This window comes from Schistocerca serialis, chromosome 8 (genome assembly GCF_023864345.2).
Source record: "Schistocerca serialis cubense isolate TAMUIC-IGC-003099 chromosome 8, iqSchSeri2.2, whole genome shotgun sequence".
NCBI lineage: Eukaryota > Metazoa > Arthropoda > Insecta > Orthoptera > Acrididae > Schistocerca > Schistocerca serialis.
This window is the reverse complement of record NC_064645.1, coordinates 261,772,823-261,785,063: the sequence shown is the minus strand read 5'-3', so window position 1 is coordinate 261,785,063 and position 12,241 is coordinate 261,772,823. Positions and strand designations below refer to the sequence as shown.

Below are 12,241 nucleotides of genomic sequence, written 5' to 3'. Positions count from 1 at the left end.
TGTAAAACAATTCGCAATAAAACCTTTAGGAAAACAGACCTTTCTCTATATCTTTTGAAAATGTTGGTTGTACTAATGAAATGACTTATTCTATAGTCAACCGCTGCTGAATATAGGTCTTCCCAGACCTTTACTTGCAATATGCTCTTCAGAGATAGGCATGCATCCTGTTCCAGCATGATTTTTAGTATCATCAATATAGCTTTCATTAAGTCATCTCTAGCTTTTTATATCTTCCCGAATCCAGCAACGAAGTTTCATTGTACATCTGCAGCCATTCATCTAGCTACATGCCTCCCCCCCCCCTCCCCCCCATCTTCTTTACACTTTCATTTTACTTACAGTTACGTCTTACAGAATGATCCATAAACTATTTTTCTGTCCCTCATAATAACTGCCAGCACACATTTCACCATTACTGCCTGAGATACGTTTTTGAATAATTTCCGCATTAAACGCTCGTGTCTTATTTTCATATAAGTCAAACTGATAATACATACTGATTGTAAACTTTCCGTTACAGACGCAGTGGAAGCTGAGTTTAAAAAAAATTGTTATGTTAACTAAAAGCAATTCAGGAGTTTCCCTTCAACTTTTTCCCTCTGCACTCTGTCCTCAACGTAAATAACACCAAATACAGGAACTCGTCCAATGCTTTTGTGATTTCCTTTTTCTTTGTACATGTCTCCTTGATGTATGTGTTCACTGGTCGAATGTACAATAGTTTAGTACCAGTAAAATTTATTTACAGGTCTACTTTCAAACGTAAGTTCATTTTTCGACCGTTGACGAAAGACTGCAATATAGAAAACTATACAACATCGTGAAAATAACGAAGATGGTTCGAACATGTTGCTTCAACAAGTGCTCCTTTACTTCCCCTTAAAGCACCTGGAAAGTTTCCCTAGGTTTTCTGAGATTAGTTTTGATGAAAAACAATCTGCTTGCCTTACTGCTTTCAGTTCTCGATTCCCAACTTTTCTGATGAAGTATAGATATATTTTTCTTTTTTGGGATACTAATGTAAGCTGATTCGATGCCATCTTTCTCAACAGCTATTATCACAGGTTTCATCCAGTTTGTCACAAAAATGGTCACTTGCACTGTATGCAGTTCTAAGATGACCCTTTTGCAGATAAAATAAATGTTTATTCAATGCACTTCGTCAAAGCTTTGGACACTTTTACAGATAGGAGACTAACAGGTTTATAGAGTTTCTGTGTAATGAATAGACATGTAAGAAAATGAAGAACGCTGGGTTAGGCGTTAAATGGAACATACAAATCCGTTACTTAATGAATAATGTGTATGCAACTACTGCCCACATTGGACAAAAAATTGACGAATTATGTAGTAATCTAGATACTATTACTTTCCTGTAACTCAACGATTCAGCACTGAAAAATAGCTTGATATGACATGTTAAATAATATTTGAAACATGATAGACCCGCGTAGAATGAAATCAGTAGTATACACTGGCGGAAAAAACAATTTCACCACCAAAAACGACTTGTGTGACATAAACTAGAATTAGTAGGCGGCTTTATACATCAGAAAGATGATATCTATTCAGAGTTCGTACCAGTCGGATGAGAGGGCGACCCTATGAGGATGTAAATCAGGTTCGCTTTACATAGATGGAATAACTGTCGTGAGTTTTAGTTACCTAAGAGATTGGACGGAGCTAATGTTGGTCAAGAATGTCCTTTAGGCGACAAATGCCACTATCTACACATCACTGAGTTTTAACGAGGTCGTGTAATAGGGCCACCAGTAGCTGTATATTCCTTCTACGACAATGGAGAAAGACTTCCAAGAATGCAACCACTATAAATGATTGATGGCAGCGGTGATTACGACGCTGTAAGGACGCAGGGACACGGGGTCTGGACGGCCGCGTGAAGCTACCGAGACTGGAGACCATCATGTGTGGCTTATGGCTCTAGCGAATCATGCTGCAACGCGTAACGTCTATTAGCAAAGGACATATTTTGTAGTAAAGAGAGAACATTGTGCATCATATTCTGTTATTGTATGGAATTATGTTTTTTTTTATTATTATTCATTTTAGATAATATCTGTGTCGGCGAGTACTGAAACCGCACAGACGATAAATATCATACAAAGATAAGAATATACCACTAGTATAAATAATACAGAACGAACATTAATTTCTCTGTCTTCTTTTTGGAGTTGTACGAGTAAGATAGCCTGTGACGCTATAGTATATGCTAACGTAGTCTTCTTTTGTCAAGGTCGATAGATGTACGCCATTACGAACTCATTGTAAAAGGGGTGTATTAGTTAACATATTTGAATGTTTTGAATAGAGTTATTTAATGAAGCCTTGCATTATTATTTGTCGTAGCTTGCTTGGAATATTATCCCATCCCTTTGAGATATTTTCAGTTATTTAAATATTATCCGTGGTGCAGAGCTGCGCTAGGAACGAACGAGCCGCTGCCGCGGCGCATTCAAACTGCATTAAAAGAAATCTATCATACCGCAAAGAAGCGAGAAGGTAATAGTGAAATAAAATCATCTCTTTCAGCTTCCGGACTTGCAGAGCAGAGCAGCAGATTTTATGATGTGTTTTGCAGGTTGACGCGGGCTGCTGATAATATATTACTAACAGTACAAAAAAGATAATTTACCTTCGTAACATAATAGGAATTTCGCTGTGCTTAGTTCTTGTCTGGCAAACCTTATAGTGAAAACGTATTTTTCTCCGACAATAGTCTCATGTTCTTGTGCTAGTCGTGGTAATTATTGGTGTTTTACTCTTAACAAAAATCCACTGCAAAATTATTTTGATGATGCGAACTGCGAACTGTAACATAAATATTTCATAACAAAATAATTTTTCATTTTCAATAACTATAAAGTAGGGAAGATATGTTGACTTTTATAGTGAGTTACAGTAACGAAAAATGTTCCTTTAATAGAAAGCCAGTTACAGAACAATAAGAACCCAATATATTCTGTTTTGTTGAAAATTAATGATTATAAAGAAATTCATGGCACAGCATTAATAAAAGGTATTTCGCGGCTCTTTTCGTATATGCGTTGTTACGCAAATAATAACAATAAAACAAAGCAAAATAAGAGAAAAGAATTTTTACGAAAAGAGAAACTGACGCGAAAAACGGCAGCAGCAATTTGAGCAGCAGTTGCCACAACAGTGACACAAGTAAATGTTACAAATCGGTTACGCCAAGGGCAGCTCCGAGTCAGAAATTCTCCAGCGTGTGTCTCCCTGCCCGAGGGACGACTCGAACCTGCGATGGAAGGAACCGCGCGGACCGTGACAAGGCGCCTGAGACCTCGCGGCTACAGCGCGCGGCAGCGTGTGTTCCGCTGACCCCAAACCACCGCTATTTGCGACTTCGGTGGTGTCAAACGAGAGCTCGTTGGTGGGAGGGGGGGGGGAGGCATGGTGGAGTTCTGTTGTGTTTTCTGATGAAATATAGTTCTATCTCGGTCATAACGACGGCCGTGTGTTGGTTAGAAGGAGGAAAATTGGGGTCTACAACCAACCTGTCTGTACGCTGGACCTACACCTGGCGTTATGTTCTGGGGTGCGAGTCCCATGACAGCAGGGCCATACTCGTGGTTATCCGACTCACCCTGACTGCAAATTTGGGTCAATCTGGTGATTCGACCTGTTGCCCTGCCTTCCACGAATATCATTCCAAGAGGTGTTCTTCAATAGGATAATGTTCACCTGCACACCGTTGTTGTAACGCGAGATGCTCTACAGAGTGTCTACATGTTGCCGTGGCCTGCTCGATCACAATATCTGTCTCCAATGGAGCACACATGGGGCATCATCGGGTGACAGCTCCAGCGTCATCCACAAATAGCATTAACCGACCCTGTGCTGGTGCAACATGCTTGGAACCTCATCCCACAAACTGACATCTGGCCCCTGTACAACAAAGTGGATGCACGTGTGCATACTTGCTTTCAACATTCTGGCTGTCACACCGGTTATTAATGTACAAGGATTTCGCATCTGCAATGGCGTTTCTCACATTTACGCTATCCTGTGATCTTCCGGTCTCTTAAATATGTAGCCTAGACAAAGTCTTTAACGAAATATCATTACGCTGTATTAATTACTTTTGGTGGTGCCATTTTTTCCGTCAGTGTAACAATTTCGTTGAGCATTCTATCCATCTTCAGCGACATTATTTAGTATATTGAGATAATCGGCAAACCGTTACAAGCAAGAAATTTTATCCAGAATGAGATTTTCACTCTGCAGCGGAGTGTGCGCTGATATGAAACTTCCTGGCAGATTAAAACTGTGTGCCCGACCGAGACTCGAACTCGGGACCTTTGCCTTTCGCGGGCAAGTGCTCTACCATCTGAGCTGTGATGGCACCACCAAAAGTATTTCATGGCTGTGTGACTTAGCGTTATGCTGCTGTGTAAGGCGTGTGACCTTGAGTGGGACTTAGCCGCTGAGCGAGGCAGCCGGGCAACACGGGCTCTAGATTTACTAGGCCCGTGTTGCTGGAAAATCAAACTCTGCGTCGCGCAATCGGGACTGATAAGGCGCGCTGGCGCTGTGCGCGCCTGGTGGGGGACAGGAAGTACATCCTGTTCTGAGGCAGCAGCATGCTCAGTCGAAGCTCTCCTGCTTCTGTAAAGTTTGAAAGGTAGGAGACGAGATACTGGCAGAAGTACAGCTGTGAGTACCGGGCGTGAGTCGTGCTTCGGTAGCTCAGATGGCATGCCGTTAACTGGCTAAAAGGCATGGCCGTTTACTACATATTTTGCGATGCTCCCAAAGACACACTCGACTTTTGGTCCCTATTGATGACGACACACGCATCTTTCAGCCGCCATCCGAAGTACAGAACTCGTTTCGCAAATTATTTAGGTTCATTATTTGCGGATCCTCCTGCTCACTGGGGCGTTCCGGGTATGAGACGCTGAAAACGAAGAAGAATACTGGAGCATATTGATCCTCTACGGACGGAATAGGGGGGAACCCCTCCCAACAGACGAGAAGACGACTCGGACGCTCGGCTACGGCAGTTGTAGGATCTTTCTTTGTAATGAAACAAAAATAAATCTATAATACAAAAAAAAGTGTTATAAAAATTAAAGAAATAAATAAATAAATAAATAAATAAATAAATAAAAAGAACAACATCGGCAAACCCACTCCATCCTCTTCCTGATCCTTCGATCCTCGAACTCGAACACGTTGCTTGGGCGTGGCGGCGGGATGGCCAGGCTTCGGGTGTCGACCCCTGCCCTACCCGTCGTCCTGCTCCTGCAGCGGTTCATTAGGGAAAAAAAAAAAAAAAAAAAAAAAAAAAAAAAAGCTGGTAGAGCACTTGCCCGCGAAAGGCAAAGGTCCCGAGTTCGAGTCTCGGTCGGGCACACAGTTTTAATCTGCCAGGAAGTTTCAAGAAATTTTATTTCTTTACCGGTTTGAGGCACATAGTGCCCTTTTTCTGAATATTATATTTATGGAATTATTAGCGGTAATTTACAGGTAGTTATGAATTACTCTGTGCCACAAGCCAAGAACTCATCGAGAAAGAAAATAGAAATGCCTGCATTATCATTATGGGGGACTGGAATGCAGCGGTGAGTGAAGGAAGAGATGAAGAAACTGTGGGAAAATTTGGATTAGGAATAAGAAACGAGAGAGGTGAACGACTAATTAGTTTCTGTAAAGAAAATTCATTAGCACTGGGTAACACATTATTTGAACACCACAAAAGGAGACGTTACACATGGATATCAAATTTGAACAGGGAAATATATCAGGTTTAGGAACTATTTGAAGAATGCTAAAGCTTATCCAGGAGCGGATATAAGTTCAGACCACAACCTAGTGATGGGAGAAATACAAGTGAAGTTGAAAAAAGTCTGGAGAGGTAAAGCAAAGGAAAGACCAAACATAGATAAACTCAAAGAGGTAGGAAAGGCGTCAGATTTGGAGAACAGATTTATGGATAAATGGCAAAGAGGTAGTGTTGATGAAAGTGCTAATGACAAGTGAATAAAATTGAGGGAAGGATTCATGGATTCTGTGAAAGAAGTACTAGCAATTAGAGTATCCCAAAGCACCAGGAAAGAATGGATAACAGAAAACATGTTGAAAAAGATGGAAGAGCGTAGAAAGTGGAAAAGTGTAGAAACTGAAGAAGGCAAAAAGAGGTACAGGAAACTGAATAATGAATTAAGAAGAGAAACTGAAGAAGCAAGAGAAAAATGGATGAAACAGAAATGCGACGAAATAGAGAAAATGGAGAGAGAGGTAAAGTATGAAACGATGTATAGACTGGCTAGTGAGATAGTTTTTGAACGTAAAAGAAAGAGGAATAACATGCAAATAGAAAGAGCAGATGGTACTCAAGCAGAAGAACCACAGGAGGTTTTGAACAGATGGCAAGAATATATTGAATGTCTGTATAATGGGGATGAAATGCAAAGCGAAATTAAGGTTGAAGAGGAGCAATATGTGCCGGAAGATGGAAAGGGATTTACCATCTTGGAAGCAGAAGTAGAAAAGGCGCTGAAGGAGATGAAGAATAGGAAGGCATGTGGAATAGATGATTTGCGAGCAGAACTGTTGAAGAGTCTGGGAAACAAGGCAAGAAAAGAAATACCAACAGAGAAAAAGAGAAATACTAAAAAATGTGAAGAGCACCGGACCAACAGTCTAATTTCTCATGCAGCTAAAGTCTTGCTGAGAGTGTTGATTAGAAGGTTATATGGCAATCTGGATAGAGGGATTGCAGAGGAGCAGTTCGGATTTAGAAGAGGAAAAGGAACAAGAGAGGCTATTGGCCTGCTAAGATCTGTAGGGGAAAGATATATGGAAAAGGGTAGAGAAATCTTTGCTGTTTTTATAGATTTAGAAAAGGCTTTTGACAGAGTTCAGTGGAATAAGCTGATGGATATCTTGAAGAGGAAGGGAGTAGATTGGATAGAGAGAGACTGATACAGAATCTATATTTACACCAGAATGTAAGGATAAGGATTGGAAATGCAATGTCAGAAGGAAGCAGCATAGGACGAGGTGTTACACAAGGTTGTTGCCTTTCCCCACTGTTGTTTAACGTATACCTTGAAGAGATTATTGCGAAAAGTTTAGATCCGGAAAGAGGAATATGTATTGGTGGAAAGAGAATAGAATGTATAAGGTTTGCAGAAAGTGAGCGGACAGTGAATAACATGCTCAAAGATCTGAATGAAGATTTTGTGGAATATGGGATGCAAATAAACACAGCAAAAACAAAGAGTATGGTCATCAGTACAAGACGCAGACTGTCCAATATTAAAATAGGACAATCTACCATTAGCCAAGTAAGTCAATTTAAATATCTCGGAAGCACAATAACTGAAGACTTGAGATGTCGTCAGGAGCTGAAAATTCGAATTGCCATTGCGAAGGAGGCATTCAACAGAAATAGGAGACTCTTATGTGGCAAATTAGATAAAGGACTAAGGAAAAGGCTTGCCAAATGTTTTGCCTGGAGTGTGGCACTATATGGGGCAGAAACACGGACTCTGAGACGAGAGGATGGAAAAAGATTAGAAGCATTTGAGATGTGGATGTGGAGGAGAGTGGAGAGAATAAGCTGGATGGAAAAATAGAGTAATGAAAGAGTATTGGAAAGGGTTGGTGAGAGAAGATGTCTGCTGAAGGTTGTAAGAGAAAGGAAAAAGAACTGGTTGGGACATTCATTGAGAAGGGAGTGATTGCTAGTAGATGCTTTGGAAGGATTGGTTTGTGGGAGAAGACTGAGAGGAAGAAGGAGATACAAGGTGATAGACGACATAAAGGGAAGAGGAAATTATGCAGACCTGAAGAGGATGGCAGAAGACCGGACAGCCTGGAGAACTACCATGTGAAATCCTGCCTTTAGGCAGAACACAGATGATCATGATGACAAGCCTTTTGTTCGTCCTGTTGGATACATTACGGTGTCGTTCTTTCCTTTGTATTATAAAATGACGATTTAGATTTCAGTTTAACACAATAGCTCTCCGTCGCGTTACACACTACCAGCTGCGACAGTGGTTGGAATCAATGCTATTCTCGTCGCGTCGCAACAGAGCTGCGTGGCAACAGCCTGTTGGTTCCTATTACTGTCACTGGCCTCAGTCGCACATTGAGAAATGCATCGCAACAATGCATTGCAGGCGAAGACGTCACAAAATGGCGACGTTTAGCAGCCACCGAACTACGCAAAACACTTCATGTCATCAAAAGGTGTAATATTTATCGCTATGGAAACCTGATACTTACGACGCACGCTAGTAAAATCCTTTCGCTTAAATCAGTAAGTCAGCTAAGCAAAACTGCTTGGTACCACTTTATTTTGCCATAGGCTTTGACAAAGACAGAAGAGGAGGTAGGCAAGTGTTTGCTCGAGCATGTTTCGTGAATGAAGTCGGTAGTCTTTTACTGCCATGCATGATATTTCGTCTGAATACTTGCCGAACGCCTTCAGATGAGCAATGGAAGACGTACAGCATCTAACCATATCTCAGACCTTATTAGCGCGCTGCGTGCGCCATGCCCGTCATGCAAGACGGTCATTAACAGCGACGTTCCAAAAAGAATTTTCAGCAGAAATAATTATTGTTATGTCGTATTCCATTATGTGCTCCGTAGATTAAAAATATTCATCCATGAAAAATTCATAGGCTGAGAAAGCGTGTGCAGCATGCTTGCCTACGAAACTTTCTTCCACGAGGAACCTGCCAAGCTACAAATAGACGTTGGCAACCAGAGGAAGAAAGGGTGCTACTTCGTTGCCGTACTATTCTTCTTGCCGAATGCCGTATATTTTTTCCTTTTTGAATCAGGCAGCGGCCTGACAATTTGCCAGAAAAAGCATCCATTTGAACTGAAGGCTGGTCCTAGATTAGTGAGCTAATTACTTTTTTATATGGATGGTACGTAAACTTCACAACTCAAATATCAATCAACCCAAGCAGTTCGAAGCAATTCTCAAAAATTCTCTAAAAAAAGACTTAGCAGTTTTTCGGGCCCTTTTATTTCTTCAAAGCATAGGGCCAATTTTTTGACAGGCAGTGCGTCTGTGGTAGAATGCTCGCTTGTCCCTCGGAGGAACTGATTTCGATTCCTGGGCAATGTAAATTTTTAAACAAAGCGGCATTTCAACGAGCATTTCTGTCAAGCATAAAATACATAATAATGGGAAATCAGTACCGCTCGAGACGATAATCGCTGGTTGGAGTCTAGTTTTGGTCATAAATTTTTCGTTTTAGTACGACACGTACGTCACTTAAACATAAATTTCGCCGGCCGCGGTGGCCGAGCGGTTCTAGACGCTCAGTACGGAACCGCGCGACTGCTACGGTCGCAGGTTCGAATCCTGCCTCGGGCATGGATGTGTGTGATGTCCTTAGGATAGTTGGGTTTAAGTAGTTCTAAGTTCTAGGGGACTGATGACCTCAGATGTTAAGTCCCATAGTGCTCAGAGCCATTTGACCCATTTGAAACATAAATTTCATCAAAGTTATGCAATTTAGTCCGTACCTGTCATTTTTCATTGCAAATAATTTCTTAATTACCGAAATTTTATCAACGATTGTTCATAGAAATTGTTCAAATTATAAAAAGCATTACGAATAATTTTTTTAACTTGATGTACTTAACGCTTCACAGAAATACTCCTGGAACGTACATCTTTGTTCGCATATTTGAATCAGCCAGGAATCGAATGCAGATCAGTCACATCGCTAGCGAGAATTCTACCACAGAGCTACTTGGCTCCTCGAGAATAATTTCCTTAGGGATCCGAAGGCTCTCGGAAAACTTCTAATTCGATTTTCACGAGAATACTTTAGAGCTGCAGTGAACTTCACGAATCACAAATATAAAGAAATACAGAAATCGAACTGTTGTGTGGTCTCTTTGTTGGAGATCTTCTTATAGTCAGAAACTATTTGTGCCGTATGTGCTAGTGTATTAAGCACACCCATTAAGGGCGACCAAAGTTTGATCGTGATTTTAAGGGGGATAAGTAACATCTGACCATAATTATAAGGGAGGTTTAACGGAGATTTAGTTGCAATGACTTTTAAATGTACAAATACATCTATTATCTAGGAATGGTTTTGGCACGGTTTGCTTACTTTCAATTTATTATGTCATACGGTTTCATAGTTTGGGGAACTTGTGTTCTACAGATAAAACTTTATTCACTTCAAAAGCAAATGGAGACACACGTGGACACTAAACAATATATTGAGAATATATTGGGCACTATCACGGAAAGAAGACTACTAACTTTTGGGCGTTCCGTGTTGACAGTCCTCTGTTGTAGACTGCTGCTAACTTAAGCGATCTATTACCACTGTCTCTTTCTAAGCGTTGCGAAATGTTGTGTTGCGTGCGTAATTGAGAAATAAATAACGTAGCAAGTGCGTTTGACCATTAACGCCTCTATAATCCGATCTGGCGAGTCTTTGTTACTTCCGAGTGAAAGTGATACCGCAGCAGCTTGTCGGTACGAGGCGAGAGCTTCAGGGAGTTGACAGTATTGAGCCGGAAATAAGGAAATATTCCCCTTCCACACACCTAGGCTTTCCTTTGAGCCAAACTGTCTTCTTTTCGTAATTGGAGCACGATCAGACAACAGACTGTACGTTGACAATAGTATCGATTATTATAGGAAGGCTTTTAAAGGTCTGTCGGCCAGGGAATTACGACTATCGACAGTACTGCAAGGGATTAACATTTAGAACAGTGATCACTGACGAAATATTCCGGAGAAATATATGATTTACAAGGGAGCTGTGAGGATTTTTTAAGGAAAAGAGAAACTTATAGTACGGGAGGTCCTGGGAAATACAGGAGAGTTGGCCACCCTCTACTAGTACGATGTGTTACGTCAATACGGAGTCCGAAAAGAGAAATGCATGTCGGTGGATTTACGGTAAATAGATTGACTCAAAGAGCCACACTTCTTCTGTCTAACATGCTTCGTTATTCTTATTAGACGAAACCGCATACAGCGACGTGGATAGCCGGTGTCAGTCTTCAACGGCTCACGTGAATAAATCCAGCAAATGCGCAGACGAAATATCGTGCGTGGTAGCAAACGACGACCGGCTGGACTCTTTGAAACATTGTCAAGTATTCAGTACTCCGTGAAAACTTGGTTTCAAATCTGTCCGATAACAGGCTAGCACATTCTTTTGAGAATGTGTATGTTTGTAAGTAGGCTGTTTATGTTTTCTTATTGGCAACGTTTTTTCTTCCTTTTTTTAAAAAAAAGAAAAAAAGAAAAAACGTTACCAATAAGAAAACATAAACAGCCCACATACATATTTTTTTTAAAAAAAAGAAAAAAACGTTGCCAATAAGAAAACATAAACAGCCTACTTACATTTTGAATCTACTCTACTGGACATTACAACTGCTACACCAAGAAGAAATGCAGTGATACACGGGTAATCATTGGACAAATATATTACACTAGAACTGACATGCGATTACATTTGCACGCAATTTCGGTGCACAGATCCTGAGAAATCAGTACCCAGAACAACCACCTCAGGCCCCAATAACGGCCTTGAGTCAAACAGAGCTTGGATGGCGTGTACAGGTACAGCTTCCCATCCAGCTTCAACACGATACCGCAGTTCATCAAGAGTAGTGACTGGCGTATTGTGACGAGCCAGTTGCTCGGCGACCAGTGACCAACCTTTATCAATTGTTGAGAGATCTAAAGAATGTGCTGGCCAGGGCAACAGTCGAACATTTTCTGTATCCAGAAAGGCCCGTACAGGACCTGCAACATGCGGTCGTGCATTATCCTGCTCAAATGTAGGGTTTCGCAGGGATCGAATGGAGGGTAGAGCCACGGGACGTAACACTTCTGAAAGGTAATGTCCACTGTTCAAAGTGCTGTCAATGCGAACAAGAGGTGACCGAGACGTGTAACCAAAGTCACCCCATACCATCACGCCGTGTGATATGCCACTATGGCGATGACGAATACACGCTTCCAATGTGCGTTCACCGCGATGTCGCCAAACACGGATGCGACCATCATGTTGCTGTAAACAGAACCTGGATTCATCCGAAAAAATGAAGTTTTGCAATTTGTGCACACAGGTGCTCCTGTCTGTGATGCAGCGTCAAGGGTAACCGCAGCCACGGTCTCCGAGCTGATAGTCCATGCCGCTGCAAACGTCGTCGAACTGTTCGTGCAGATGGTTGTTGTTTT

The 12,241-nt window shown here is 41.4% G+C and overlaps 1 protein-coding gene across 1 annotated transcript in view; it reads right to left on the bottom strand.

Moving 5' to 3' along the window:
• Window positions 1–12,241, bottom strand: part of LOC126416961 (kinesin-like protein KIF26A) — a 197,664-nt gene that overhangs the window by 18,817 nt on the left and 166,606 nt on the right. The window lies entirely within an intron of this gene.